The sequence below is a fragment of the Jaculus jaculus genome, chromosome 1 (genome assembly GCF_020740685.1).
Source record: "Jaculus jaculus isolate mJacJac1 chromosome 1, mJacJac1.mat.Y.cur, whole genome shotgun sequence".
In the NCBI taxonomy this organism is placed as follows: domain Eukaryota; kingdom Metazoa; phylum Chordata; class Mammalia; order Rodentia; family Dipodidae; genus Jaculus; species Jaculus jaculus.
In genome coordinates, this window is record NC_059102.1 from 212,315,016 (window position 1) to 212,342,184 (window position 27,169).

The window sequence follows — 27,169 nt, forward strand, 5'->3', positions numbered from 1 at the left end:
ATTAAATATATACATATATATATATATATATTATATATACATATATATATATATATATATATATAATTATGTAGCAAATTGGCTATCAACATTTTTATTTTCATTACAGGAAAATCTAATTACATGGTTCATATTTTCCTGTATTTAATAAGCAAAAGTAATTGCTATCCTTTGATAATTTAAATAAGTCCTTTTCTTTCAAATACCTATTTTCTGTTTGATTCTTTTTAATTTTTTTTCATTTTATTTAATTTTATTTATTTTTTTATTTATTTGACAGGGAAAGAGGGAGAGAGAGAGAAAGAATGGCACACCAGGGCTTCCAGCCTCTGCAAATGAACTCCAGATGCATGTGCCCCCTTGTGCATCTAGCTAGTGTGGATTCTGGGAAATCAAACCTGGGCCCTTTGGTTTTGCAGACAAATGTCTTAACTGCTAAGCCATCCCTCCAGCCTTCTATTTGATTGTTAACTGACAGGACTTAACAAAGTAGATATAGGTTTTTTTATTTTGGATTTACTATTTTGAAAACATTCAAATGATTTTTGGTTATTACTAATGTAGACACAAGCTACTTGAGAGCAAACATTTTCCCAGATTTTCCTTTTAACTGCAAATTTATCCAATTTTTTTTCTATAGGTTATTAATTACTTAAAACTGATAACACTTTCTAAATAACCAGACAGGGCACTGTTCTAAAGGCCACCATATATCTCCACACTAGACACTCATAAGCAACCCATGGTGCAGTGATTGTTCTCATCTTTATTTGCACTGAACTGTTGGGAAACTAGTCAACAATCACTAGCCAGTACCTGATAGAGATATGACTTAGGGACACGTAACATGGGGGAAAAAAAAGATTTTAATTTTAAAAATCAAAAATGTAAAATAAAAACAGTCAAGGATGAATACCCAATTCACCACTTTCTAACCTCTTAGATGAAATCGTAAGTGGTCTAAACTTTCAGAAATGTTATACAGTTTATATGCTTTTAATGCTAAAGTAATCATTTTAAGCACTTAAAACATATTTAATATGAGTTCTTCTGGATTTTTGTTTTAAGGTGTATAGTTTTGATATAAATGGCATATTTTGATATGTCTTATGTCCACTTGGAGATCAGAAGGAAATGGTTTCTTCAACCTTGCTTCTATAACCTAGATTATTGTGATTTGAATCTGGTGTCCCCCATAAACTCTCATGTATTCTGAATGCTTGGCCCCCAGCTGATGGCAATTTGGGAGGTGGACACTTGCTGGAGAAGGTGTGATGTTGGAGGTATGCTTAGGAGTGTTATATAGCCTTACAGCATTTTTTTTGCTAGAGTTTGGCTTACTCTCCTGCTGTTGTTTTCTACCTGCTATGGAAGATTGTGGTGACCAACTTCTGCCCATGCCGTACTTTGCCCTGCTATCATGAAGTGTCCCCTCAACACTATAAGATAAAGTAAAACTCTTTCCTACCATCAGTTGCTTTTGGTCAGCTGTTTTGCCCTAGCCACACAAAGGTAAACAACAATGATATTTCAAACATTAAAGTTTCCAGGACTAAGGAAATGGCTCAGCACTTAAAGATGCTTGCTTGCAAAGCCTGACAACCCAGTTTCAATTTCCCAGTACCTACGTAAAGTTAGATATACAATTTGGTCCATGCATCTTGAGTTCATTTGTAGCTGCAAGAGGCCCTGGTGCTTTCATGTTCTCTCTCTCTCTCTCTAATTTTCTTGTTTTTTCTTACTCTCAAACAAATAATATATATATATATATATATATATATATATATATATATATATATATATATATGTTTAAAGGAAGAAAAGGGAGCTGAACATAGTGGTGCTTGCCTTTAGTCCCAGCAGAAGTAAAAGATTTCCATGAGTTCAAGGCAACTGTGAAACTACATAGTAATTCCAGGTCAGCCTGGGCTAGAGGGAGACCCTAACTTGAAACAAAAAAAAAGAAACAAAGAAACAAAGATTAAAAAAAGAAGCTTTCACTTTTGCCTTACACTTTAAATTCTCAGACCCTTATACATTAGCCCATTTCATCCTAAATATAAACTTGAGGAGGTGTTATTGTTCATATTTTACAGATGAGCTATAGACACGCAAACATTAAGTGCATTACTCACAATTCAATAGACCAGCTAGCAACCCAAGTCTCTGAGCATACAAGTCTTTTAGCTTACCTTAAAAACTATTTATTTATGGGCTGGAAGATGGCTTAGCGGTTAAGCGCTTGCCTGTGAAACCTAAGGACCCCGGTTTGAGGCTCGGCTCCCCAGGTCCTACGTTAGCCAGATGCACAAGGGGGCACACGCGTCTGGAGTTTGTTTGCAGAGGCTGGAAGCCCTGGCGCACCCATTCTCTCTCTCTCTCTCTCTCTCTCTCTCTCTCTCTCTCTCTCTCTCTCTCTGTCTTTCTCTCTGTGTCTGTCGCTCTCAAATAAATAAATAAAAAATTTTAAAAATACGTTATTTATTTATTTATTTACTTATTTATTTATTTGCAAGCAGAGAGAGGGAATAGGCATGCATCCAGGCCTCTTGCCATTGCAAACCAACTCCAGACACATATGACACTTTGTGCATCTGGCTTTACATAGGTATTGGGAAATTGAACCTGGGCCATCAAGCTTTGCAAGGAAGCACCTTTAACCACTGAGCAGTCTTGCTAGTTGTATTTGTGGAAACTACTGACCCTAATAAATATCTTTTATGTTTTGTTTTTTTTTCTTTACTTGTCTTTTGGGTGGCATACTTCTAGAAACATCTTGAACAGTAGCTTAGATTCTGCCACTTCTGCAGAGGTTATGATACTCGCTGAAAGTGCAGTGCTGATAGTTTTTATAATTATTTGTGTATGTTTGGGTGTGTTTTGATGACATAAAAGAGTGGAGCAGGGGACACAGAGCCAGGTACTCATTTGCATTTCTTTAAGGTCCATGAATAATAATTAAGTAGTAGCCAAGTTGTTTCTACTGGTTTGAATGTTAAACAGGCCAACAAGGGCAGAGAGGGGTTTCCCCGACTCTAAAAGGAAAGTAATGACAAAACCTATCACCAAGGGAAAAGATCTCCAGGTCAATAAAGAGGTCTTAGTTCAGAGCAATTAGCATTAGCTAGTGATTAGCATTGCCCCCTTTAAAATGGGCTGATGGAGCCACTTAGGACATGTGTTAGACTATGGGGCTCCACCCTGAATTTACTTCAGATAACTTCCATAAAATAGAATGACATGGCTGGAAGCCAGGAGAGAGTCAGTCCCCACACAGTCAGCGTGTCTAGTGCCAGAAGGTGCTACATAGGCGACTGGGGGAAATGACCAAGATCTGTCCAAGCAACACATTGTTTAACCTAATTAGCAACAAATAACCTGATGTGATGCCCACACAAGTGCAATAGTGGTACACAGCCATGGTGAGGAACCAATTGCTCTTGATTTGGCTAACTGATCCACTCAGTGGTACTAGACCCATAGCTGGAGCTGGGAAACAAGTCAGAACCATACCCAAACACAACCCCACTCTACAATATCAAGCTACCATCAATCACGGGGTATAAGAGGGCCTAAACCTACCATACTGTCTATCAAAAAAGTAAGTGTTATCTCAATTTTCCAGGTGCTAACTTACTCTCCGTTGGAGAATCTGCTTCTCTTTTCCAGGTAGATGCAGATCCTAAGAAGAGAACTGCCCCAACATACCTTAAAAGGGGACCAACTGAAACTAAGGACAACTGGCGAAATAAGCAAGGGTGATGTTTTCCTGTGAACCGGATACCAGCACAAAGGGGAAGGAGATCAACACAGAGAAAAATCAACTCCTACCAAATCAGAGAGCCAGAGCCTCAGAGGCCCCCAACACCTCAGCACTGAAGCAGACCAAAAATGAACCCAACATGGCTCAGGGAAATTTTGCAGAAGAGGGGGCAGAAGGAATGTCAGAGTCACATGTTGGGTCATGATTTGCAGAGACATTTATCATACCAATAACTGGGGACTAACTCCACAGTGCACGACCCATTTTCATTAACAAGGAGGGTCTAATGGGAGGGGTAGATCACAGATGAGCCTAAATAATGGTACCAAACTGCCTGTATTTACTGAAAAGAAAACTAATAAATTTAAAAAAAAAAAAGAAAAGAAAAGAAAAAAAAAAAAGGTAAGAGTAGAATTCTTAGTGATTAGAATGCTGGGTGTGTGTGGTGTCCTGCCTGTCATCCTAGCTGAGGAGGCAGAGACAAGGAATTCAGGGACAATGTAGCTAACTAGACTAGCTGAATAGGTGAGTTTGGGGCTCTAGTAAGAGACTCTGAGTCAGTAAAATCAAGAGGAGAGTGATCAAGGAGGGCACCTGACTGCAACCTTTGATACCACAAGAACATACATGTGCATGTGCACACATATATGTGTGTGTATGCACCCAAGCACATGCACATGCAAGCACTTGGGCACATACACACCCCACAAATACACATACATGCAAGAAAAGTATCAATATGAAATGATTATAATGGCACTTCTACCTCAGTGGTCTTCATCCCCAGAACAGATTTCTCTAGTGCAATCAAACAAAAGTAGTAGGCAAACCTCAGGAGAGAGGCATTCTGCAAAACATGCTGCTAGGACTTGGGAAATAAGCCCACCAAACATAAAGCTAGTTGTGAGATAACTTCTCCCAACTAGAGTAACACAGAAAACCAGAGGACTGCTTGAAATCCTGGATGGATCCTAGGGCACATAAAAGAATACTGGACAGTCGAGGGTGGTGATCCCAGCACTTGGGACGATAAGGTGGGAGGATCCCCATGAATGTAACACTAGCTGAGGTTCTAGATTGAGTTCCTGGTTAGCCTAGGTTAGAATGAGACCAAGCCTAGTACTAGGTAAAAGATAAGGAAATCTGCATTATTTCTATATTGATATTCATTAGTTTTTTACCTATCATACTGATTATAAAAAGAACTGGGTGTGGGCTGGAGAGATGGCTTAGTGACTAAGCACTTGCCTGCGAAGCCTAAGGACCAAGGTTTGTTTTCCTAGTTCCCACATAAGCCAGAAGCACAAGGTGGTGCATGTGTCTGGCGTTCATTTGCAGTGGCTAGAGGCCCTGCTGCACCCATCCTCTCCTACTATCTGTCTCTTTTATAAATTTGTTTTTATTTCTTATTAGATATAGACACATATTTAGTATATAAGCAACACATGTTGGTACCATCCTTTCCCTCCTCCCTGCCCCTTTTCTGAACAGGCTTACCACCTTGGGTATGCAGGTCAACCCCATGGGATTGTGGGCCATGCATTATGGGGGCGGTACAGGCAATATCTCTGTGCAAAATGTCCAAACTTGTGACTCTAACAATCTTACCACCCCCTCTTCTGAAAAATTCCCTGAGCCATGATGGGAGCACTTTAAGTATACTCCAGTGATGGGCACTTAGGATCTTCTGGATCTCTGGTTAGGTAGGTGTTGAGTGTCCTTAGTATCTATCTCCATCATCTTTGTGCTGATATAAAGATTAACTAAGAAAGCAGCACTTTTGCTCATTTCCTCAATTCCTCTGTGGTTTCAGCTGGGGCCGGGGTGGAGTGCACTGTGTTATTTATTGCCTCAGGTCCAGCTCCCATCTGAAAAAGAGAAGCAGATTCTCCAATGGAGAATGAAGTCAGCACTGGTTAAATGGAATAACCATTATTAATTTAGAGAGAATTAAAAGGGTATAGACCCTCTTATAGTCTAAGGTTAGTGGAAGCTAGACAATGGAAAGCAGAACCATTATCTGGATATGATTCTGACTTGTTTCCCAGTTCTAGATATGGTTTCCTTCCCATTTAGTGGGTCTGTTAGCTAATCTAAGAGCAGTTGGTTACCCAACATGGCTGTGTTCCACTATTGAACTTGTGTGAGTATCATGTCATGTTTGTTTCTGAGTCACTTAGGCTTTGAGTTGCTTGGACAGATGCTGGCCACTTCCCCCACTCCCCATCCATAGCTCATGTAGCATCTTCCAGCACTAGATGGGCTAATTTTCTGGGGACTGGCTCTCTTCCAGATTCCAATCAGGTCTCTCCATGCTCTGTGTCAACAATGTATGGTGTTGTCAGCAGCACTGTCTTACAATTAACCTCTGGTAGGAACTCAAGTGCTCTGACAAAAGTCTGTCTTTGTTTTAGGAGATCTAATAGGTCTCTTTGATCAACAGCTCATTGTGGATGTATACCACATTCTGGTCCAGGAATCACAGGCCTGTGACAAGGGAAAACACAAAAGAAAAAGACAGAGATGCAAGAGAAACAGGAGAAATTTGAAGTTAGGTTTCGTCTTACTCTCCGCAAAGTCCTTCAGTTCAGGTGCTCCCTCTAAGGTCCTCTTGAGAGTTCCACCTTTTAGCCTGACTTCCAGGATATAGGATATAGGATTCTATGGTACCAGTTCAATTCAGGTTCAGTTTTGTGTCCTCCTCCCCCCCTGCCAACTTTTCCCTACCCCCAAGCCATACCCCACCCTATTTTCCAAGCCTCAAGATGCTATTCAGTGATGTCAGCAACATGGGATGATCCAAGTTAGGAACTGCAGATGAGTGAGATCATATGAATGTTGTCTTTCTGTGTGTCGGGAGCTGCAGCTGATCTTTGACCTTGGCAGCTAAGGGTGATCTCTAATCTCTAATCTCTTAATACAAAGGCCTTATCGATAAGGTGCCTGATACTAAGGCATTGCTTAGTATACAGCCTAGGTAGAGTGGGCATCAGACACAGAGGGATTAACATATGACCCTGGTGAAGCTGACCTTAGGCACATAGGCATTGTAGAGAAAGTTCTACCTTCTGTATATAAGCTACTTCTGCCTGAATAAACCTGAGCCTTGATCAGAATTTGTCTTGGCTCCATTCCTTGTGTTCTTGTCTCAGATTCATTTCCACTCCCTCCTTCGAGGCCCGTTTTGACCTTCGTGCTGCAGGCCAGCACACTGTGATTATGTGAGTTCACTTAGAATGATCTCTTCCAAATATGACCATTTTTCTACAAATTTGAATGTGTCATTTTTTTCTTACTGCTGAGTAGAATTCCATCATGTAGATATACCACATCTTGGTTATGCATTCATCCAATGATGTTCATCGGGGTTGATTCCAGTTTTTAGCTATTATGAATTGAGCAGCTATAAACATGGTTAAGCAAATATTTCAGAACTGAAATGTGGAGCTTTTAAGGTAAATGCCCAGGAAGGGACTAACAGGGTCTATTGATAACTCTATATTCATCTTTTTCAGGAGTCTCCATATTGATTTCCATAATGATTGTACCAGCTTACATTCCTACCAACAGTGAATGAGTGTTCTTATTTCTCCACATCCTTTCCAACATTTGTTTTCTTTTTTTTTTTTTTTTTTTTTTTTAAGGTTTGCTATCCTTACTGGAGCAAGACGAAATCTCATGGTTGTTTTAATTTGCATTTCCCTAATGATTAGGGATGTACAACATTTTCTTAAGTGTGTATTGGCATTTGTAATTCTTCCTCTGAGAACTCCCTACTTAGTTCTCTGTCCCCTTTTGGAGTCGGTTGTTTGATTTTTTTATTGTTTAGTTTTTTGAGTTCTTTGTAGATTCTAGATATTGGGCTGCTTTCAGTGGTATAGCTGGCAAAGAATTTCTCCCATTCATTGGATAATCTGTTGGCTTTCCTTATGGTATGTTTGTCTGTGCAAAAGCTTTTTAGCTTCATGAGATCCCATTGGAAGAGTGATTGCTTAATTTCCTGTGCTACTGGGCATTTGTTCAGGAAGTCTTTTTCCAGTCCTATATTGTGGAGAGTGCCTCATATCTTATCTTCCAGTAGTTGAAGAGTTTCACATCTTATATATTGAGGTCTTTAATCCATTTGGACTTGATTTACATGTATGGTGAAATGAGAGTGTCTAATTTCATTTTTCTACATATGGTCATCCAATTTGTCTAACACCATTTGCTGAAGATAGTGTTTTTTCTCCAGTCTACATTATTGGCACCTTTGTCAAAGATCAAGAAGCTGTAGTTTCCTGACCAAAGTCTTGGACTTCAATTCTGTTTCACTGTTCTATGTTTCTGCTTTATTCCAGTACCATGCTCTTTTTGTCACTATGGCTTTGTAATATAGCTTTAGTTCACATATGGTGATACTACCAGATGTGTTCTTCTTGCTGAATATATGTTTGGATATCTGAGGCTTTTTGCCATTCCATATAAATTTTGAGATCATTTTTTTCAATCCCTGTGAAGAATGATGCTGGTATTTTTAGTGGCATTGCATTAAATCTGTATATTGCTTTTGGCAGAATTTCCATTTTCACAATATTAATTCTACCTATCCAGGAGCATGGGAAGTCTTACCATCTTCTTAAGTCCTCTTATATTTCTTTCTTCAGTGTTTTTCACATCCTTTGTTAGTGTTATTCCAAGGTATTTAATTTTTCTTTGTTGCTATTGAAAATGGGGCAGCCTCATTGATCTTTTTCTCTGTATATTTGTCCTTTACATATAGAAAAGCTACTGATTTTTGTGCATTGATTTTATATCCTGCCACTTCCCTTTCTAGTGTTTTGATTAATAAGCAGTATTGTATTTTTTCAAAGGTCTTCTCTGCATCTATTGATATGATCATGTGGTTCTTATGGTTAAGTTTATTTATGTGGTTTAATACATTGACCGATTTCCATATGTTAAACCATCCCTGCATCCCTGGGATGAAGCCTACTTGATGAAGGTGGATAACTTATTTTTATTTTTATTTATTTGGTTTTTTTTTTTTTTTTTTTTTTGAGTTAGTGTCTCATTCTAGCTCCAGTTGACCTGAAATTCAGTATGTGGTCTCAGGGTGGCCTTGAACTCATGACGATCCTCCTCCTTCTGCCTCCTGAGTGCTGGGATTAAAGTCATGCATCATCACACCTGGCTTGTGGATGCTTTTGATGTGTTGTTGAATTCAGTTTGTGTCCCGTCCCATGGGACCTGGTATATTCATGGGGGTGAGGAGGACCCTAACCTGAAATAAGATGGGTGAGAGAGAGGAAGAGACTCAAGCAAATGTACACTTGTCAAGAGTCCAATTTTATTGAGCTACACTGGCCTTTTTATGGGGTTAGGGTTAGGGTTTTTGGGTGAGGGAGGGGCTGGAGGAGGCAGGTGATGGAAAGTTACAGAATCTTCTCGGCCTTTGCCCTAGGACAGTTTGCAGTTGTTCTGAGAAGTCATGGTATAGTTCTCACGTCTCTGCAGCTGCAAGGCAAGATGTTAATCAGTTAGTTTTGACAGGGTAGGGGGATGAGAAAAGGTCAAAAGTTGCACAGGGCAGAAGTTATCTCAGGACAGAAGTTTGCTCAGGGCAGAGGTTATCTCAGGGCAAAGGTCTGTTCAGCACTCAACTCCTTGTCTCCAACAAGTTTGCAAGGATTTTGCTCAGAATCTTTGCATCTAAGTTCATTAGGGATATAGCCCTATAAGTTTCTTTCTTTTGCATCTCTGTTTGGTTTTGGTAGGTGATGCTAGCTTCATGAAAGGAGTTGGGGAGGATTCTCTGACCTCTGATTACATGGAACAATTTGAGAAAAATTGATGTCAGTTCTTCAATAAAGGCTTGATAGAATTCAGTTGAGAAGCCATCCAGTCATGGACCTGTCTTTTGGGGAAGTTCTTTGATTTCAATTTCTATGGATGTGATAGGTTTGTTTAGGAGTCATCTGCTCTTGTTTGAATTTTGGTAGGTGGTATGTGTCTAGGAATCCATCCATTTCTTCCAGATTATTTATTTTCATGGAGTAGAGGTTTGGAAAGTATGCCCTGATGATTCTTGAAATTTCATGGATGTCTGTAGTGATCTCTCCATTTTCATTTCTGATTTTGTTAACACAAGAGAGCACAGGTAGAACTGGAACCAAAAAAAAAAAAAAAAGGCAAACAAAAATACACACCTTTCAATAATATCTCTTAATATCAATGGTCTCAATACCCCAACGAAAAGACATAGGTTTGCAGACTAGGTTAAAAACAGGATCCTACAATTTGTTGTCTCTAAAAACTCACATTTCTACAAAGGATAGACATTATCTAAGAGTGAAAGGTTGGAAAACGGTGTTTCAAGCAAATGGGCCTAGAAAAGAAGCAGGTGTTGCTGTCCTAACATCTGACAAGGTAAACTTTAGTCCAACGTTAATCAAGAATGGTAAGGAAGGTCACTGTATATTAATTAAGGGCATACTCCAACAGGAGGACATTACAATCCTAAACATATATGCACCTAACATGGGGGCTCCCAAATTCATTAAACAAACACTATTAGAACTAAGATCACAGATAACACCTAACACAGTGGTGGTGGGTGGCTTTTACAACCCACTCTCATCAATTGACAGGTCATCCTGGGAAAAAATAAACAGAGAGGCATTTGGACTAAATGAGGTCATAGAAGGAATGGACCTAACAGATATATACAGGACATTTCATCCAAAGGCTGCAGAATATACATTCTTTTCAGCAGCACATGAAACATTCTCTAAAATAGACCAGATATTAGGACACAAAGCAAATCTTAACAAATTCAGGAAAATTGAAATAACTCCTTGCATTCTATCTGACCACAATGGAATTAAACTACAAATCAGTAGCAAGAAAGGCTATAGAGCATACACAAAATCATGGAAACTAAACAATACACTACTAAATGATGAATATGTAAATGAAGAACTCAAGAAGGAAATCAAAAAATTTATAGAGTCAAACGATAATGAGAGCACAACATATCAAAATCTCTGGGACACAATGAAGGCAGTTCAAAGAGGTAACTTTATAGCCTTAAGTGCCTATATTAAGAAATTAGAAAGGTCGCAAGTAAATGACCTAATGCTTCACCTTAAAGCCTTGGAAAAAGAAGAACAAGGCAAACCAAAAATCAGTAGATGGGAAGAAATAATAAAGATTAGGGCAGAAATTAATGAAATAGAAACAAAAAAAAAAAAAATCCAAAGAATTAATGAAACAAAGAGTTGGTTCTTTGAAAGGATAAACAAGATTGATAGACCCTAAGCAAATCTGACCAAAAGAAGGAGAGGAGAGAGAAAATTAATAAAATCAGAGATGAAAAAGGTAACATCACAACAGATTCCAGAGAAATTCAAAAAATCATAGGAACATATTATAAAAGCATATACTCCACAAAGTATGAAAATCTAAAAGAAATGGATGCTTTCCTTGATTTATATGAACTACCTAAATTAACTCAAAATGAGATTAATCACTTAAATAGACCCATAACACACATTGAGAGATCTGAACAGTTATCAATATTCTCCCAACTAAAAAAAGCCCAGGACCAGATGGATACACTGCTGAATTTTACCAGACATTTAAGGAAGAGCTAACACCATTGCTTCTTCAGCTTTTCCAGGAAATAGAAAAAAAAGGAATTCTACCAAACTCCTTCTATGAGGCCAGCATCACCCAGATACCAAAACCAAGCAAAGATAAAACAAAAAACGAAAATTACAGACCAATCTCCCTCATGAACATAGATGCAAATTTCTCAACAAAATATTGGCCAACAGAATACAAGAGTATATCAAAAAGATCATTCACTCTGACCAAGTAGGCTTTATCCCAGATATGCAGGGATCATTCAATATATGCAATTCTATAAATATAATACATCATACAAACTGGTTGAAGGACAAAAATCACATGATCATCTCATTGGATGCAGAAGAAGCATTTGACAAAATCTAACATCACTTCATGATAAAAAGTCCTACAGAGTCTGGGAATAGAAGGAACATACCTCAATATAATAAAAGCTATTAATGACAAGCCTACAGCCAACATATTACTAAATGGGGAAAAACTGGAAGCTTTTTCACTAAAATCAGGAACAAGACAATGTTTCCACTGTCCCCACTTTTATTTAATATATTTTTGGAAGTCTTAGCCATAGTAATAAGGCAAGAGACACACATCAAAAAGGTACAAATTGGAGAGGAAGAGATCAAGTTATCATTATTTGCAGATGACATGATTCTATACATAAAGGACCCTAAAAACTCTACTAGCAAACTGTTAGAGCTAATCAAAACCTACAGCCATGTAGCAGGATACAAATTAAATATACAGAAATCAGTAGCCTTCATATATGCTAACAACAAATACACAAAGGATGAAAACAGAGAATCACTCCGATTCATAATTGGATCAAAAAAAGTAAAAATAAATAAAAATAAAAATAAGTAAATAATGGGCTGGAGATATGGCTTAGCGGTTAAGCGCTTGCCTGTGAAGCCTAAGGACCCCAGTTCGAGGCTCGGTTCCCCAGGTCCCACGTTAGCCAGATGCACAAGGGGGCGCACGTGTCTGGAGTTCATTTTCAGAGGCTGGAAGCCCTGGCGCGCCCATTTTCTCTCTCTCTCCCTCTATCTGTCTTTCTCTCTGTGTCTATTGCTCTCAAATAACTACATAAAAAATTTAAAAAAAATAAGTAAATAAATAAAGTACCTTTTAATAAACCTAACCAAGGAAGTAAAGAATCTCTACAATGAGAACTTTAAAACACTCAAGTGAGAAATTGCAGAAGACACTAGAAGTGGAGAAACATCCCTTGTTCCTGGATTGGAAGAATCAATATTGTGAAAATGGCAATCTTACCAAAAGCAATCTACACATTTAATTCAATTCCTATCAAAATTCCAAAGGCATTCTTCATGGAAATAGAAAAAACAATCCAAAAATTTATTTGGAATCACAAAAAACCTCGAATATCTAAAATAATACTGAGAAACAAAAATAAGGCTGGTGGTATCACCATACCTGATTTTAACCCATGCTACAGAGCCATAGTAACAAAAACAGCATGGTACTGGCACAAAAACAGACATGTAGATCAGTGGAACAGAACAGAGGACCCAGATGTAAGCCCAAGTAGCTATAGTCACCTGATATTCGATAAAAATGCCAAAAATACTCATTGGAGCAAAGACAGCCTCTTCAGCAAATGGTGTTGGGAAAACTGGATGTATATCTGCAGAAGGATGAAAATAGATTCTTCTCTCTCGCCATGCACAAGAATTAAGTCCAAATGGATTAAAGACCTTAACATCAGACCTGAAACTCTGAAACTGCTAGAGGAAAAAGTAGGGGAAACCCTTCAACATATTGGTCTTGGCAAAAACTTTCTGAATACAACCCTAATTGCTCAGGCAATAAAACCACAGATTAATCACTGGGACCTCATGAAATTACAAAGGTTTTGCACTGCAAAGGACACAGTGAAAAAAGCAAAGAGACACCCAATAGGATGGGAAAAAAATTTTTGCCTGCTATATATCTGATAGAGGATTAATATCTAGGATATACAAAGAACTCAAAAAGTTAAATAATAAGGAATCAAACAAGCCAATCAAAGTGGGCTATGGGCTAGAGAGATGGCTTAGCAATTAAGCGCTTGCCTGTGAAGCATAAGGACCCCGGTTCGAGGCTCGGTTCCCCATGACCCACATTAGCCAGATACACAAGGGGACACACGTGTCTGGAGTTCGTTTGCAGTGGCTAGAAGCGCTGCCATGCACATTCTCTCTCTCACTCACTCACTGCCTCCTTCTCTCTCTATCTGTCACTGTCACATAAATAAATAAAAATAAACAAAAAAATTATATAAATAAATAAATAAATAATTTTTTTTTTTAAAAAATGGGCTATGGAGCTAAATAGAGCATTCTCAAAGGAAGAAATATGAATGGCATATAACCATCTAAAAAAATGTTCTACATCACTAGTCATCAGGAAATGGAGATTAAAACTACATTGAAATTCCATCTCACTCCTGTCAGATTGGCCACCATCATGAAAACAAATGATCATAAATGTTGGCAGGGATATGGAAAAATAGGAACCCTTCTACACTGCTGGTGGGAATGCAATCTGGTCCAGCCATTGTGGAAAACAGTGTGGAGGTTCCTAAAACAGCTAAAGATTGATCTACCATATGATCCAGCTATAGCACTCCTAGGCATATAACCTAAGGACTCATCCCATTTCCTTAGAAGTACGTGCTCAACCATGTTTATTGCTGCTCAATTTATAATAGCTGGGAAATGGAACCAGCCTAGATGTCCCTCAACTGATGAGTGGATAATGAAGATGTGGCACATTTATACAATGGAGTTCTACTCAGCGGTAAAGAAAAATGAAGTTATGAAATTTTCAGAAAAATGGTTGGACCTGGAAAGGATTATACTAAGTGAAGTAACCCAGGCCCAGAAAGCCAAGCACCACATGTTCTCTCTCATATGTGGATCTAGCTACAGATGATTGGGCTTCTGCGTGAGAATGAAAATACTTAGCAGCAGTGGCCAGTAAGTTTAAAAGGAGACACAAAGGGAAGAGAAAGCAAGGGAGGAAGGTACTTAATAGGTTGATATTGTATATTTGTAAGTACAATGATTGTGATGGGGATATATGTGATGGGGAATATGATGGAGAATGGAATTTCAAAGGGGAAAGTGTTGGGGGGAGAGGGAGGGAATTACCATGGGATATTTTTTATAATCATGGAAAATGCTAATAATTTTTTTTAATATAGAAAATATGCATTCTGCCTGGAGTATCTGAGCTCTCTCTAGCCATGCAATTGCTTCACTGCACTTAGCTTCTACTCATTCCTTTTTCATCCTGATTAAAAGTTCTATAAGCAAAGCCTTCCTTCACACCTGGAGGATAGCAGAAATGCCTTTCTTAGCATCCTGCACAGATCTCACCTGCCACTTAATTGTACCATCTGTTGTCACTGGCTATTCCCCTCTATGTCTTACCTAGAGTGTAAAAGGAAGCACATTTATATTCCCTGAGTCAAATACAGTACTTGGTACACAAGGCTTATGATCTGCTAAGTGGAGAAACCTCTTCAGAGAGCTCTTATTTGGGAGAAAAAAATACCCTGTTTAATGGTAGTAATAAAAGAGGTATACCGGTTATGACTACATATCTGTAGCAACATGCTAAGCAGGTCATGGCATTCAAATGAAAATGAAGTTGGTGCTTTCCCAGTTACAACATTACAGCTTTTAAACTTCACTGTAGATTTAGTTCAAACTACAACTTTCTATACCATACTTATGTCTTACCCTAACAATTCTTTCACTCTTTTTGTGGTCAGCTCTTTCCTTTCTTTCTTTGTCCTTTCCTTCTCCTCTCCTTTCTTTCCTTTTCTACTTCCTTGACTATTAAATGGTTTGGAAAAGTATGCTGAAAAGTTAAACAGACTTTTGTTTGTTTCCTTTTCTCCTTTCCCCATTCCCGGGAAGTCACAATATTGATGCCAAATTTAGTGAGAACACCTGATTGGCATAGCACACTATAGCCCAGAACGCCTGGATTCAAGCAGTCCTCCCACCTCAGCCTCCCAATTAGTTGGGACTCCAGGCACACACCACAGCTCCCAGCTGTTTTCTTTTCTTTACAAGGCTGTCTATTTTCATTGCTTGATTAACCCTGCATCTTGGTTGATTTCTTTCTTTTTTTTCAGTTTTTTTTTAAATTTTTATTAGCATTTTCCATAATTATAAAAAAAAATCCCATGGTAATTCCCTCCCTACCCCCCCCCCACACTTTCCCTTTTGAAATTCCATTCTCCATCATATTACCTCCCCATCACAATAATTGTACTTACATATATACAATATCAACCTATTAAGTACCCTCCTCCCTAGTTGATTTCTATTGTATGTTCATTTCTCTTGCTAGTATAGAACAGTAACATGGGTCTATGATCTGGAATTGTTACTTAGATACCACTTTTCTGTCTTCTCTTCCACACCTCCCTCATTGCCCCATTATTTCCAACAAATTTCGCCATTCATGTTTATTTATTTATAAGCAGAAAGAGACAGAAAAAAGAAAGAGAGAATGGTAGAACCTCCAGCCACCACAAATGAACTCTAGATGCATGGACTACTTTGTGATCTGGCTTTACGTGGGTACTGCAGAATGGAACCCTGGTCATCAGGCTTTGCAGCAAGCACCTTAACTGCTGAGCCATCCCTCCAATCTTATTTATTTACTTATTTTAGGCAGGGTCTCACTGTAGCCCAGGCTGACCTGGAACAAATTCTCTGACCCAGGCTGGCCTTGAACTCACAGTGACACAGTGATCCTCCTATCATAGCCTCCATAGTGTTGGGATTACAGATGTGAGCCATGTGGCTTTCACTCACATTTCTCAATATGCCACACTTTACATAAGTGTTTTCTTAGAGCTTTCTTTCTTACAAAAGGTAGCTTACTACACATACTCTGGGTTTTCTCCTTACCTTTGGAAATAATGTTATACCACTTTTAGAACTTCATATTCTTTTAACCACAACACCCCACCACAATGTGAATTATTCAATCATTTTCCTAGATGTGGACATATAGCTAGTTTATAATATTTTGTATTGACTAACAATGTTATAATAACTCATGTATGTGTTTATATTGCTGGAAATGTAGCTTCAGTATAAATTCCTAGAGAGACTTACTGGGTCAAAAGGAAAGCAATCGGGCTGGAGAGATGGCTTAGAGGTTAAGCACTTGCCTGTGAAGCCTAAGGATCCCAGTTCGAGGCTCGGTTCCCCAGGTCCCACGTTAGCCAGATGCACAAGGGGGCGCACGCGTCTGGAGTTCGTTTGCAGAGGCTGGAAGCCCTGGCACACCCATTCTCTCTCTCTCCCTCTATCTGTCTTTCTCTCTGTGTCTGTTGCTCTCAAATAAGTAAATAAAACAAAAAAAAATTAAATAAAAAAAAAAGGAAAGCAATCCTTCATTGTGGTATGTAATCCATAGGGCCCTGGTCACCCTTCCCTTCCCATTCTCTCTCTCTCTCTCTCTCTCTCTCTGCTTGCAAATAAACAAAAATTTTAAAATAAAAAAGACTAGAACTGCCCAGTATGGTGGCACTCACCTTTAATCACAGCACTTGGGAGACAGAGGTAGGAGGATCTCTGGGAGTTCAAGGCCACCCTGAGAGACTACATAGTGAATTACAGGTCTTCTTTGGCTTCAGAATGACCGTACCTCCAAAAAAAAAAAAAAAAAAAAAAAAAACAGAAAAAAAAACTAGATGTGGTAGTACAAACCTTTAATCCCAGCACTCGGGAGGCAGAGGTAGGAGAGTTCGAGGTGACCCTGAGACTACATAGTTAATTCCAGGTCAGCCTGGACCACAGTAAGATGCTACCTCAAAAAAAAAAAAAAAAATTACACACACACACACACACACTAGAAACTTCTATCCATTGTTGAATAAAAAATTCCAACTTAGTGACATAAAAGAATACAAATTCATTATTATTACCTTTCAAGTGAGGCTGAGGATAGACTGAGCTTAGCTGGGCTAGATTTCTGCTCCATATTGCTTAGGACAAGGATCTTCATCCTGTTGCCTTCCATTGGGCCTCATGTGACCCCAACAGCTATGTTAGCTACTGATTGTTGGCATTTTTTTTTTCAGGAAGATTTAGATTGAATTTCCTTGGACGGACATGATGGCTCTAAGAGAGAAAGGTAATGTGATGTTCATTCTTTGAAACTCAGGTTCTTCCTGTTGAACTCAATTGTCAGAAAAAAACTTAGCCAATACAAGCAGATAAGGATGGAGTCTGCTCTTGATTTAAGGCTTCCAGAGTGTAGGAAGAATTGTTAGTGGCCATATTTAAAACTATCAGAGACTGAGCCAAAATAAATTAATTTACATAATTTTGAACATATCTCTCTGTGAGTATAATTTAGGTATATTAGTATATGTGATAATTGTCAAATGAGTTTTGATTGGATGTAAGCCAGCATAATTGGTTGTATATATGGATTAGGAATCATTTATAATTGCAAATTATGTGCAGTTTATTATAAATTGTTTATTCATTACAAAAGTGTCAGGGTATTCTGGCTTGAGCCATGTGTTAGGATTTAAATTTGTTTTGTTCTTGTCAACTACTGGGGGCTTTTTTGTTGTTGTTGTTGTTTTTGTTTGTTTGTTTGTTTTTTGAGGTAGCGTCTCACTCTACCTCAGGCTGACCTGGAATTCACTATGTAGTCTCAGAGTGGCCTCGGACTCATGGTGGGTGATCCCCCTAATTATATTAAAGGTGTGTGCCACCACACTCTGCTAAGGGGCACTTTTTCACTGACAACTTCCGTAATTATGGACAATAGTCCATGATAATTCCTTCCCCCCTCACTTTCCCTTGCAATTCTACTCTACATCATATTGCCTACCCCTCTCAATCAGTCTTTTTGTTTGTTTTTGAAATATGATCTCACTCTAGCCCAGGATGACCTGGAAAGGTGTGAATGTCATCCTAGCAATCCTAGGAATCCCAATCATTTTATCATTAAATTTTAATTACTATGAAAACTTTAAGATAGGATTATAGAAATAGCCTCGTGGTGAAGGCACTTGCCTGCAAAACCTAACACCCCCAAATCGATTTCCTGGTACCCATGTAAAGCCAGATGGAAAAAGAAAAGCATGCATTTGGAGTTTGTTTGCAGCTGCTGGAGGCCCTGAGCCACCCAGTCACTCTACCTGTCTCTCTTCTCTCTCTATCTGCTTGTAAATAAATAAATAAAAATTAAATTATAAAATTTTCTTAAGTCTTAAAAAAATGTTAAGACATATCCCAACATAGAAAAAGTAGCATAGTGTTCTTTGTGTCCTCATTATGCAGCAGTAACACTTCTAGAATATATCAACTCTTATCTCTACCCTCCACTATACCTGCCTATACCCTCATACCTGTTGGAGATCTTAAGAAGAAGATTCTACAGGGGCTAGAAAGATGGCTCAGTGGTTAAAGGTATTTGCTTGCAAAGCCTAACACCAGGGTTCAATTCCCCAGTACCCTTGGAAAGCCAGATACACACAGTGTTGCATGAATTTGAAGCTCATTTACAGTGGCAGGAGGCCCTGGCACACCCATACTCAGTCTTCTCTGTCTGCCTTCTTCTCTCTCTCAAATAAATAAATAAAAATATTTAAAAAAGAAAATTGGAGACACCATATATATTAATCTGTTCTATTAAGAGAAAAGAACTTTTTTTTTTCAAAAGGATTTACATTTATTTTTGGATCAACACATCCATGTAGACCGATAGAAAGTAAAATAGGATTTCAATTTAACATGCAGAAACCTCTGCAGTGCTGACATTTTGGTAGAATCAATCGCAGAGTGTGCAAATCCTTATAGACCCAGCTTGGTTCTCCTCCAATGTCATCTCTTAGAGTTGTACCTGATTTTGTTACCAGTTTTCATCCTAATCCATTGGGGAATGGGACGGTTTTGCTTTTGTTTCTTGGCAAGGAATCGCTTGATTCTGAAAGTCTTGTGAGAAGACATGGCGAGGTATCAGGCAACGGCACCGGACCACGATGGCGGAGGGAGTGAGAAAAGAACTTTCAAGATATAACTATAATATTAGCTGTGTGCCTTGAACAATTAATAATATATTTATATCATCTATAGTTATGTAGTGTGTAAATTTCTCTGATTATCTCTGAAACAATTCTCAGGAATAATTTTAATCTAAATCCATTGGAGTCTCACATATTCTATGTGCTTGATTACACCTATTAAATCTTTGTAATCTTTTCCTTTATGTAGTTTTTGCTGACACTGGGTTATTCGTTTTGTGTAAATTCTGCCCCTGCCCCCAGAATTAATGATTTCAATGATGGGCTCCTGTTGTGTCCTTTACTATGTTTTGCTGAACACAAGCTTATTTAAGGGAGCAATTTAGGGCTAATTAGTGAGACTACAGAGGTTGAGTCATCAAGACTCATAAATTGCAGAGACAGGAAGAGTGCCATAGTAAGATAAGAAAAGAAATATGTAATTGCAGGGCATGGTGGCATGTGGCACACACCTTTAGTCCCAGCACTCAGGAAGCTGAGATAGGAGGATCACCATGAGTTCAAGGCCACCCTGAGACTACATAGTGAATTGCAAGTCAGCCTGGACTATAGTAAAACTATTTTTACTATCTTGTAAAACTAAAAAACAAAAAAAAAAAAAAAAAAGAAAGGAGTAATTGGATTAGTGACAGTAAATGAGATGACCTTGCAGGATGTCACACTAGCCCAGGCTGTAGGTTGCCCAGGCTAGCCTGGCACTCACTCTGATCCTTGTCCTTCAGTCTCAACAGTGCTGGTATTCAAGGTGTGCACTGTTAGTCAGGCTCTGTTAGTTCTGAAGACAGGGTTCTGAGCTGATTGGAGTCTGCTGTATTCTCCCCAGTACTGTCATCCAGATGTGTACCACTGTGCCTCCCTTCTGAGGCCTCTCTAACTTCCTAAAGTTTGACAAATAAAGTGAGGTCTTAGAGTATTTCTTGTGATATTTTTATTATTGATTGTGCTATCTACTCATATTCACCTTCTCTACATGCCATTTAAATGATGATCTTTCAGCTGTAACCTGATTCCTAGCAGAGAACTCTGAAAACTCAGTTGCCTATCACTGGAGATATGTATTATGTCACTTCTGCAATGAGGAATTAGCAATTGTTCATTTACTGTCTTTTTTGTTTGCTTGCTTATTGTTTCAAAGTTGGGTCTTGCTCTATCCTGGGCTGACTTGTAAATTTATATAGCCTCAGGCTGGCCTTGAACTCACAGCAATCCTCCAAACTCTGCCTCCTGAGAGATTAAAGGCATGCATCACCGGCTCTCTTTTCTTTTTAAAAATATTTTTATTGCCAGCCAGGCATGGTGGTGCACACCTTTAATACCAGCACTCAGGAAGCAGAGATAGGAGGATCGCCATGAGTTCAAGGCTACCCTGAAACTCCATAGTAAATTCCAGGTCAGCCTGAGCTAAAGTAAGACCCTACCTTGAAAAACAACAACAAAAAATTATTTATTTGCAAGCAGAGAGACAGAGAGAGAAAAAGAGAGAGAGAGAGAGAGAGAGAGAATGAATATGGGAATGCTAAAGTCTTCTGCCATGGAAATGAACTCCAGATGCATGCAGCACTTTGTATATCTGGGTTTCTGTGGGCACTAGGCAATCTATCCCTGGCTGGCAGGTTTTGCAAACAAATAATTTTAACTGCTGAACCAACTCATACATTTATTCATAGTATATTTAAATGAATACGAATTTTTATGACTGGACTAACAAACTAATTCTTATTTTAAATTTTAGAGCCAAGCATGGTGGTTCACAGTGAAGCATGGTAGGGCATGCCTTTAATCCCAGCACTCGGGAGGGACACGGTGAGTTCAAGGCCACACTATATAGTGAATTACAGGTCAGCCCGGACTAGAGGGAAACACTCCTTCAAGAAACAAAACAAAACAAATTAAATGTTAGATACATTTCTCATTTCTCTCTTTAGAGTAACTTTGAGGTTAGCATAAAAATGGGTTTTAGCTTAACATCACTGTTACATAAGTGATTAGACATATTTGAAGTGTGTCTAACACACAGATTTTGATCTTGTAGTTTCTAGAAAGGTTATTGTATGTGTCCATTCTTTAAGAATGCTAAATGTGGCAGGCTTGGCAGTGCAAACCTTTAATCCCAGCACTCGGGAGGCAGAGGTAGGAGGACCACCCAGAGAGAGTTGGATGCCACCCTAATTGAATTTACATAGTGTATTCCAGGTAAGCCTGGGCTGTTACCTAATTGTATTTATAAAAGACAGTTGCATTTGTATATCTGCTCCTGTTTTCAGCCCATTTCTGTGTGTTCATTTGAGGGACATATATTAACAAAATTCAGCCTCACACATATGTGAGGTTGGAAAAGGAAGGAGTATTTACATACACTTATGATGGAATTGTGCAAATTCTTTTGAAAAATAGAGTTCATTTACTTGGAAGGAGAGAGAGAGAGAGAATGGGTGCACCAGGACCTCTAATTGCTGCAAACAAACTCCAGACACATGTGCTGCCACTTTTTTTCTTCGTCTTTAAATGAGTTCTGGGGAACTGAACATGGGTTATTGTGCTTTGTAGACAAGTGCCTTAAATGCTAAACCATCTCTCCAGTACCCAATTGTGTGAATTCTTTGAAATCACTGCAGGTGAAGTTTCTTTTAAGGTTATTTTCAGTATATAACTTGAAACAGTGTTGCTAAACTTTTCATGCTTTGTTATATTAAGTTCACTTACATTATCATCTAATTTTCACTATTTTATTTTAATTTTATTTAGAGAGAATGAGAGAGAGAGAGAGAGAGAGAGAGAGAGAGAGAGGATTGGCACTCCATGGCCTCAGCCACTGCATTTGAACTTCGGACATTTCCGTCATCTAGTGGGCATGTGTGACCTTGTGCTTGCCTCATCTTTTGCATCTGGATAATGTGGGATCTGGAGAGTCAAACATGGGTCCTTAGGCTTCCACAGCCTTAACCACTAAGCCATCTCTCCAGCTCTTGTTTTTACTTTTTATTTTTTTAATGATTCTTAAACCTTTTTATTGACAGCTTCTATAAATATAAACAATAGACCATAATCATATTCCCCTCTTATCAACCTCCCACTCCTCCCCCTCCAAAATGCTCTCTCCACTGAATCCCTTTTGCTCTTTTATTTTGATGCTATAATTTTTTTTCTTTCTATTACAGGTTTTATATAGGTACTACCAGCTATTAAATTTGCATGCCAACTGCTAGTTAATATCACTGATGCCTTTTCTCCCTGAAGACTGCACTAGTCTTTCCAGCTTTCTGTCAGTTGGTCCTTGGAGAGGAGGTTTTCAGCTCAGCTCCAGTAGAATTTCTCAGTGACTTTGTAGCCCAAGCATGTGGAGTCTTCAGCAATAGGGCCTTACCATCTAGTTCTACTAGGAAATCAAAAGCTTTGACAATAGCTTGTAATATTTGGGGGGTATTTGCGGCCTCCCTGGTCAATAACTCCCTGGGAGGTAGCACACTCTGTTTTTTTTTTTGTGTTGTTTTATTTATTTGAGAGCAACAGATAGAGAGAGAAAAAGGCAGAGAGAGAGAGAGAGAGAGAGAGAGAGAGAGAGAGAGAGAGAGAGAGAGAGAATGGGCACGCCAGGGTCTCCAGCCACTGCAAATGAACCCCAGACGCATGTGCTCCCTTGTGCATCTGGCTCACGTGGGTCCTGGGGAATTGAACCTCGAACTGGGGTCCTTAGGCTTCACAGGCAATCTCTCCAGCCCCACACTCTGGTACTGAATTTTTTCTAATAACAGTCTATGGCTTCTGGGCACAACATTATCCACCTCCAAAGGATAATTCTTCCCAAACTCTCTTTTAAACTTTTAACATTATTTTAATTAATTAATTAATTTTGGCTTTTCTAGGTAGAGTCTCACTCTAGTTCAAGCTGACCTGGAATTCACTATGTATTTTCAGGGTGACCTTCAACTCACTGTGATACTCCTACCTCTGCCTCCCTAGTGCTGGGATTAAAGGCGTCTGCCACCATGCCTGTCCTATTTATTTATTTTTTTATTATTTTTATCATTATTTTGTTATTAATATTTTAGTTTTCTTTTTTCCAGTTTTAAAAATTATTTTTATTGACAGCTTCCATACTTGCAAACAATAAACCATGATAATTCCCTCTCCTCCCCCACTTCTCCCTTCACAAATCCACACTCCATCATATCCCTTCCCTCTCTCTATTAGTCTCTATTCTATTTTGATGTCATCATCTTTTCCTCTTATTATGATGGTCTTGTATAGTCAGTGCCAGGCACTGTGAAGTCATGGATATCCAGGCCATTTTGTGTCTGGAAGAGTGCATTGTAAGGAGTCCTATCCTTCCTTTGGCTCTTAGATTCTTTCTACCACCTCTTCTGCAATGGATCCTGATCCATGGAGGGTGTGATAGAGATGTTTCAGTGCTCAACACTCCTATGTCACATCTTCTCAGCACTATGGTGCCTTTTGTGTCATCCTCAAAGCAGGGATTCACTCTAGCCAGGGCTGGCAGCAATTGTCCTACCTCAGTGTATCAAGAGACATTAGCATACCTCACACATTGAATAGCTCTTTTCTCCTACATATTCATATAATAAGACTGTGTTGGTATGTCTCCATAAATTCAAATGTTTTATTAAAGCTTATAACTTAGACTTCCAGCTGCCTGGCTGGAGAAGATGTCACTGGGGTCAGATCCTGGAGTCCAGCCCTAAGGTATCAGTAGGGGTCGATCTGAACTCCAAACCAAAGGTGTAAGAGAACAGTGTAAGCTCTACCTGGATCCTCCTTGCCAATTTTGTTTTTCTCTGGCTGTTTGGTGGTTTCTCTTGGCTCAGATGTGTAGAGGCAGCTTCTTCCACTACTGATGGAACTTCCTCTGGATCTGTAAGCTTGACATAAAACACTTTCTCACATAAACTGCATCCTATTTGGATGCTCATCCCAGCAACATGAAGCTGAAGCTATTTGCAATAGTGACAGATTTCATTAAGTAATGTTGAGAAACTCACACTTTAAAAAACAAAGAGTAACTAGGGAGATGGCTTGATGGTTAAGGCACTTGCCTGTGAAATACAAGGACCCAGGTTTGACTTCCTAGATCCTATGTAAGCCAAATGCACAAGCCAAGTGCATTTGCAGTGGCTAGAGGCCTTGGCATGCCCATTCTCTTATCTGTCTCTCTCCCTATCTCTAATAAATAAATAATTTTTTAAAAAAAAATTAAAACAAACAATCAAAAGAGGGGCTGGAGAGATTACTCAATGGTTAAGGTGCTTGCCTGCAAAGCCTAACAACCTTTGTTCAATTCCCCAATACCCACGTAAAGCCAATTGCACAAGGTGGCACATGTGCCTGGAGTTTGTTTGCAGAACTAGAGGTCCTGGTGTGCCCATTCTCTCTCTCTCTCTCTTCCTGCAAATAAATAAATAAAATTACTTTTTTTTTTATTTTTAAGAAAGAGCTGGGCATAATGGTGCATGCCTTTATTTCCAGCACTTGACAGGCAGAGATAGAAGGATCACCATGAGTTCAAGACCAGCCTAGGACTACAAAGTAAATTCCAAGTCAGCCTTGGCTAGAGTGAGACACTACCTCAAAACAAACAAGCAAACAAAAGCACAAAAATAAAAAAAATAAATAAAAATAAAAAGAAGGACTGGAGAGATGGCTTAGCTGTTGAGGATGCAAGCTTACTTGTAAGGCTTGCCAGCCTGGGTTTAAATTCCTAGTCCTCAAATTTCTGAAGTTTGCTTATGGTGGCAAGAAGCCCTGGTGTACCTCTCTACTCTTTCTATCTCTTCCTCTGCCCCTTCTCTCAAATAAATAAATATCAAAGCATAAATGGACTGGGAAATTTTGCCAACTGGTGGTTTCTCCTATTATAGGAGAAACCAAATGCTCTCTGATTGGACCAGAGACCTGTTCAGCAGGAGGGAATTCCTGATACTGAAAACCTAAACAATTGCCTATGGATGGAAAGTTTATAAGCTCTAGGGGGAAAACTACTACTGTTGTCTGGCTAGATGCATCTATTATGTCCACCAAACTGCCTTCTAAACACTTATGTTTCACATGTAGATCCTAGCTATAAATGTTTGGACTTGTATGTGAGTTGGAATAAACCTTAGTAGCAGAGGCCAGTAAGCTAGAAAGGGGCCATAAGGGAGGGAGGAGAGGGGAGGACTTAAGGAGATGGTATTGTGTATATACAAGTAGATTAACAGATTACTGGGGGTGGAAAGGCCTAAGTGAGGTCAGGGGAAGAGATTGAGTAAAGGAAGGGTGGAGGAGGGTTATGAAACTCTAAAAGGGTATGAATAAGTCATATGGAAACCTACATTTTTGGACAATGGTGCAGTCAGAAGCCATAGACTGTTAATAGAAAATTTTCACTGCCAGGAATGGGATACATTCCAATGAGCTGTTGGCCAGGGAGGTCCTTGATGCCCCAAAATATTACAGGCCATTGCCAAGGCTCTTGGTTTCCCACCAGGAATAGATGGCAAGACCCAATTGCTGAAGACTCCACATACTTGGGTTGCAAGGCCACTGAGAAATTTTGCTGGAGCTGAGCTGAAATACTCCTCCATGTAGGCCAACTGATAGAAAGCTGGAAAAAGCTATGCAGCATGCAATTCCATTGGAGAGAGAGAAATCACCACTGGAGATTTAAAAACAAAACAAAACAAAACAAAACAAAACAGTGGACACATGATCCTTCTATCTCTGCCTGAGAAGTGACAATGTAGTAGTTAGGCCAAAGGAAGCAATGGGTACAACAGTGGCATGTCTATTATGTGGGAAACCAACCACTCTCTACTTGGACTGGAGGTCTGCTACACAAGAGAGAATACATGCCTGATACTGAAAACCTATGACAGGATTGGTCATGAGCCCTAGGGGTGTAATGTCTGCTGCTGTCTGGCTAAATGTATATAACTGTGGTCACCAAACTGCCAGATAAGGACTTCTCTTAGTGTTCATACCCATATATTAATGCTACTCTCACTTTTTGTTAGAGAACCTTCTCTTTTCAGATGGCAGTGGCCTTGAGATGACTCAGAAGGCACCATGGTACTAAGAAGTGACAGAGGAGTGCTCAGCACTGAAATTTCTCTATCACACCTTCCAAGCCTGAGGGTCCATTGTGAAAGAGATGGTAGAAAGAATGTAAGAGCCAAAGGAAGGGTAGGACTGCTTACAGTGTACTCTTCCTGACACTAAATGGCCTGGTTATCCATGATCTCACAGTGCCTGACATTTTACCTACATGAGATCATCATAACAGAGGAAAAGATAATGACATCAAACCAGGCGTGCTGGTTGCAAGCCTTTAATTCCAGCACTCTGGAGGCAGAGCTAAGAGGATTGTCATGAGTTCAAGGATACCCTGAGAATACAGAGTAAATTCCAGGTCAGCCTGGAATAGAGTGAGACTATACCTTGAAAAACCAATAAAATAAATAAATATTTTTTTAAAAAAGATGATATCAAAATAAAAGAGAGACTGATTGAGGGGGGGAAAGGGATATGATGGAGAGTGGAGATGCAAAGGGGAAATAGGGAATTACCATGGATTAATGTCTATAATTATGGAAGATGTCAATAAAAAATAAGAGTGGGAAAAAAAAAAAACAGTGGGATATGCAGGCCTTAAATTTGGCCAGCTAGGCCAAATGAGCCAATGGGTGCAATGTCTACATAACATCATCATA

At 39.1% G+C, this 27,169-nt stretch overlaps 1 pseudogene; it reads right to left on the bottom strand.

Moving 5' to 3' along the window:
* Positions 1-19,089: 19,089 nt before the first annotated feature.
* On the bottom strand, positions 19,090-19,419 carry LOC123457636 (annotated as a pseudogene).
* Between the last annotated feature and the right edge of the window lie 7,750 nt (positions 19,420-27,169).